At 32.4% G+C, this 5669-nt stretch overlaps 1 long non-coding RNA gene across 1 annotated transcript; it reads right to left on the bottom strand.

Moving 5' to 3' along the window:
- Positions 1 to 1204: 1204 nt before the first annotated feature.
- On the bottom strand, positions 1205 to 5200 carry LOC145526700 (uncharacterized). The gene is made up of 3 exons (XR_014069094.1): positions 5088 to 5200; positions 3575 to 3738; positions 1205 to 1292 (listed from the first exon to the last, which is right to left on the bottom strand). It is a non-coding gene; the product is annotated as an uncharacterized LOC145526700 (long non-coding RNA).
- Between the last annotated feature and the right edge of the window lie 469 nt (positions 5201 to 5669).

The following is a 5669-nucleotide window of genomic DNA, read 5'->3' as shown; positions in this document are numbered from 1 at the left end:
AACTAGAAACAAAAGGAAAACATTAAGATTGAGAATCGTACAGATAACAGTGAACTTTATCATTCTTTCCAACAATAACAACACATTTAAAAATCAAACTGATCCTCTTAAAACTTTTACCATGAATTATATTATTCCTGACAGTATAATAAGAAGTTTAGCTTTTTAGCTAAATACACCTTCTGTGAAAAAGAGAAGTTAGTGATCGGTTGAATTTGAAATGCCAGGAGACAAAAGGTGAAATCTATGACATTTTTCTTTTAATAGAAACTGTTTAATTGTGTATTTTTTTCTTTAGAAAGGCCTTACCAAAAAAAAAAAAAGAACTAGTCTTAGAAATGTTAGATGAGATTTGGTCATGGTCTTCCATTTCCATCTGCTGATTTTCTTTGTATTTTTATCTTTTCTGTTTGTTATATTGAATAAGGGCAAGCTTGATTCTTTCCTTCTGAAAGAGTTAGCCTTGTCAAATAACTAAAATAACACAAATAGCCTTGTAGGGAAAAATAATTTGATCCAACAAACTATAAATTTGTTTATCATGCATTTTTGCTCAACTTAGCACAATTTAATAATTATGAGCACCAAATGTCAGTCACAGTAAAAGCATTCAAGTTTAGATGTTATTTGACAAACCTCCAGAAATTGTTCTGTGAATACTAAAATAAAATAACTATTACAAATAACCCAGCTTCGTGTATCAAAATAAATGATCAGATAATTCTATCTGTTTAACAGGCCGTCAAAGGTTTATTGGATTTTGAGATGAAAGTAAGTTTTTATAGACATGTTGAATCAGTTTGGGGGAAGACAAATTTTATGTCAGTTGTTATATGAACTAAGGTAAAGACTTCTACAAAGCAGGTGTATTCATATCAGTTGTCAAGTATCTTCCTCTACTTAACTACAGTTTGAAAAAAAAAAAAGATCTCAACTGAACAACAACAGCAAAAATAGTGTATAACGTTATAATCTTAGATATAGAAGTTTCCTAATCTTGTTGTTTAGTCGCTAAGTCATATCCTATTCGTTTGCAACCCCATGGACTGCCGCCCAACAGGCTCCTTTGTCCATGGGATTTCCCAGGCAAGAATACTAGAGTGGATTGCCATTTCCTTCTGCTGGGAATCTTCCCAACCCAGGGATCAAACTCTCATCTCCTGCATTGCAGGTGGACTCTTTACCACTGAGCCACCTGTGAAAACCTTCCTTACCTTAGATGTCAGTTAGTCTGCACTTCCTTCCAAAGTTAGAATTCATCTTTTAACTCCTGTTAGATATCTCTTCAATCACTATTAATAAGAAAAAAAATCTCAGATTTGAGAGGACACTGTAGTGGAATCTCTAACATGAAGCATTTTCCTCCCAAATTTTATGTGCTTGCTGAATTAGTTCTAGTGCTGAAATTAGGCATGGTCCTGGCAAATTCATCTGCTGTAGATAAATAAATTTATGATAACAAAACTGTGGATAATTAGACATAAAGTGATATCTGTTAGAAATGTATATCACCAATTGCTAGTGACAGCTATTCATTGATCATGAAGATGAGGCTTAGAATGAAGCATATTTGGAGGACCAAACATTGAAAAAAAAAAACAAAAAAACAGAACTTTAAAAAACAAAATTGAATCCTTGAAGTCATAATAGAGTCACACAATCTTAATAAACTCTGAAACCCAGTTTGCCTTTAAATGTTATTTTATGTGAATTAATATGTTTGGTTGTGGTTGAAAACAATTTGAGTTGTATTATGTGTTTCACAAAATTCCAGATAGTAAAGGAAGCCACTCTCTATCTCCTTCTTTACATGCTTGTCAGTGTGTTGATTTTCCTCTGGATAATGACACCTATAACTGCTGAAGGCACATGAGAAATGGTCAAATTATTCCAATGTTTTTGTCACTTGATTGGGAAATCAAACATGAAGTGGGATAGACACAGAAAGGTGACATACAGATCTCTATCAGGGAAGGATTTGCCCCCCACCTACAGGGAGCGTGGTCAACAGACTGTCTCTATTGGTCAGTTTCTTCAATATCTGTTTCAGCAGTAGAGAGCCACTTCAGTCAACGTCATACCCTTTCCAAAATGACCTGAGGTTGTTGTTGACTGTGCAATGTGGGGCTAAAAAGGGCTTGTTGTTTCAGCCTGGCACAGAATAAGTCTGACAGACAACATCTGCTTTAGTGCACCACACTGGATTGGCTGAAGTTTTGCTGGACCTTTATCATAGTTAAACTTCTATCTCAGGCCTATCCTTTTTCCACCTTACTTTCATTGTTGTTGATTTTAATATATATCTTGTAACCCAAACTCTGTTTCCATAAAAACCCAACCTGCAACATTAACTTATCCTATCCATTTTTGGCATGTGTTTCCAACTTTAATGGTACATATTATTAAAGATTTCAGGGAGTAAAATTTATCAAGTATTTTACTTGAAATGTAATCAAAACATATACCAATTTTATGCATCTCACCACCATAATATTTTCTGAATTTTCTCGTGTCTTCTATTTAATTCTTCAATTTCTCCATTAGAATATAAACCACATATGCACAAGGATGTTTCTTTTCTTTCTGTATTCATAGGGATTGTGATGGCTAATTTTATGTGCCAACTTGGCTGGGCCCAGACATTTGGTCAAACATTAGTCCAGATATTTCTATGAGGGTGTTTTTGGATGAGAGTAACGTTTAAATCAGTGGACTTGGACAAAACATACTGCCTTCCATAGTGTGAGTGGTCTTTATCCAATCAGTTGAAGATCTGAATAGAACAGGAAGATTGGCCTCCCCTGAGTAAGAGAGAATTCAGCATACTGCTTTTTGACTTCATTGGTATCATTGAGTCTTTCTAGTTCTACACCAGATAGCCTTCAGACTCAAACTGAAACATTGGCACCCCTAAGTTTCCAACTTGTCAGTATCCAAACTAGACCTGTGGGCTTGGCTTTCCTGTGTCTTCAAGTCTTCTGGTCCACCCTTGAAAATTTTGGTCATGCCAATTTCCATAATGGCATGAGTCAATTCTTTCATATATATATAAAATAATATCATATATATCATAAATGTAAAATAAACACACAAACATACATACACATTCTATTGGTTGTGTTTCTTTGGAGAAGGCTAATACAGTGCCTGAGTTACAATTGATTCTTAATAAATACTTACTTTTGAAAGCAATCAAGAATTTATTATAAAGGATAAATTCCTGGAGAAAAATGGCTGGCACAGTAGATTCTCAATAAATGTCAATGTCAAGTGTACAAATTAGTTAATTATTGCATAAACTTAAAATGATGATAAAATTAAAAGTTAGGTAAGTAGGTTTTTTTTTTTTCATTCAATTGAAGTGATGTCTCTTCAAATTAAGCATAGATATTTTTTAAAAAAATGTGACATAAAATTAAAGAAGACTATTCAGAGCTAATGCCATTAGCTAAAAATTTTCCACAACTGATGAAATAATTAAATTTCTAATAAATAGTAAAGCATACAAAGTAGAATTAATAAAAAGAAATCTACAGCTGGATTTCCCAAGTGACACTAGTGGTAAAGTACCCACCTGCAATTGCAGAAGATGTAAGAGACACGAATTCAATTCCTGGATCACGAAGATCCCTTGGAGGAGAGCATGGCTACCCACTGCAGTATTCTTGCCCAGAGAATCCCATGGACAGAGGAGCCTGGCAGGTTACGGACCATGGGGTCGCAAAGAGTCGGGGATGACTGAAGCAGATTTGTATGCATGCATAACTAGATAGGTTATGATAACACTTCAGACATTTCAGCTGACACTTCAGCTAAATTATTCAGTACTGAGGAAAATAAATGCATTTTCAAAGAAATTTTTAAAAATTCATAAATAAACCGCTACTGATGATCCTCAAAAATATGAAGTTTGAAGTTATATACTTTAATAGGAAGAAAGGCTAGGATGAATGATCAAAGAAATGAGCATCATTTTGAGTAAACATAAACTCATAATCATTGTCTAATCTAACAATAATGTGCAATCTATAGGTTAAAAGTAATAATTAAAGATAGAGCTACAATAAGTGACAATAATGTAGTATGAAATGAGAATAATTAGATTATTTATAAGAATGAGAATTAATAATGAGAATGATTAGAAATAAATTTGTCTAGTGCCTTTCTATTTCTCAGATAAATGATAGCAGCATGATTAGGTTGAAAGCCTCTTATGGTAAGTATACAAGAAAAATATTAAAGAGTCCACTAAAAGAAAAGAATAATACTGAAATATATTGCCTCTAAATCAGCAAAGGAAAGAAATTGAAAAATCAATTCAGGGAATATTAAAAAGAGTAAAGAAAAAATATGGAAAAAATAAAACAGAGAAAACTATGTTAAAATTAAGTCAAACATTGAAATAATTAAAATAAATTGAGTTTTCTAGTTAACAGAATTTGTCACATTGGATTAAAAGTACACCTATACATTCTTTTTAGAAAAACTATAAAATATGATACATCTAAAATAAAAATATCTAAAAAATATCTAAAATAATAGACATTTCAGGTGAAATATCTTAAAATAGCTAAAGTAAAATAAAAAAAACTTGAAATAATACATAACATAAAAATATAACATATAAAAACAAATATATTATATGTAATAAAATCTTTTATATGAGACAATATTAAAAGAATGAAAAAAGAAGGGTCAGGCAAATGCCAAACAATTGAAACATTGAAACATGGAATAGCTATATTGATATCATACCAAAGAACAAGCCTCACCAATAATAGAGAAGAATTTTAAACTTCATACAACCTATAAATTGGTCTCAAAATATGTTAAAAACAATCTACTTCATCCTAGAGTGTGAAATATCAATGTGTTGCTCAATTATGAAAAATTATAGAAATAATATCAGTATATGATATTTGAGCCATTAAAATAATTAAGATAAATATATGGATAACTACAGTTCTCAGACACACAAGAGGTTTGTAAAAGCTTGACATTCACAAGGTCATAGAACAATTTAAATTTCACAGGGTTGGATGGAAATTATTGTTTCCATCTAAGTAGTAAAGAAATAGCAAACTTACCCCAAAAAGATGCTAAGAATAGATATAAATGGTACTAAACAGTGGTGCAGTGGTAAAGAATCCACCTGCCAATTCAGGAGATGCAAGAGACCTGGGTTCTATCCCTAACTCAGGATGATCCCTGAAGGAGGAAATAGCAACCCACTTCAGTAGTCTTGCCTGGAAAATTCCATGAACAGAGGAGCCTGACAGGCTACCTTCCATGAGGTCATAAAGAGTCAAACATGACTGAGCACTCACTCAACTTAAAAGTCAAAAAACAATGTACTGAAAATGGCTGCCTGCATATATTGAGAGAGAGAGAGTAGCCATTTAATTGATGAACTAATTCTACAAATGCCCTGGTTTTGACTTTCTTATTACATTAAATCATAAATGCCTTTATTATTTTATAACCTTTGTAGGTAATTATTATAGTTGCAGCTCTAAACAAACTTTCTTCTTTGTCTACCTATAAAACATTGTCTGATAATTCTTATATTGATAGTGTTGAGGAAAAAGAGCACTTGCCTTCATGTTGATAGGTACATACATTTGCACAGACATTTAGAGAAACAGCTAGATAACTAAAATGTGAAGTTA

This window comes from Giraffa tippelskirchi, chromosome 2 (genome assembly GCF_054371585.1).
Source record: "Giraffa tippelskirchi isolate mGirTip1 chromosome 2, T2T-mGirTip1v1.2.pri, whole genome shotgun sequence".
Classification (NCBI taxonomy): Eukaryota; Metazoa; Chordata; class Mammalia; order Artiodactyla; family Giraffidae; genus Giraffa; species Giraffa tippelskirchi.
Note: the sequence above shows the minus strand (reverse complement) of the source record. Positions and strands in the feature narration are given on the sequence as shown.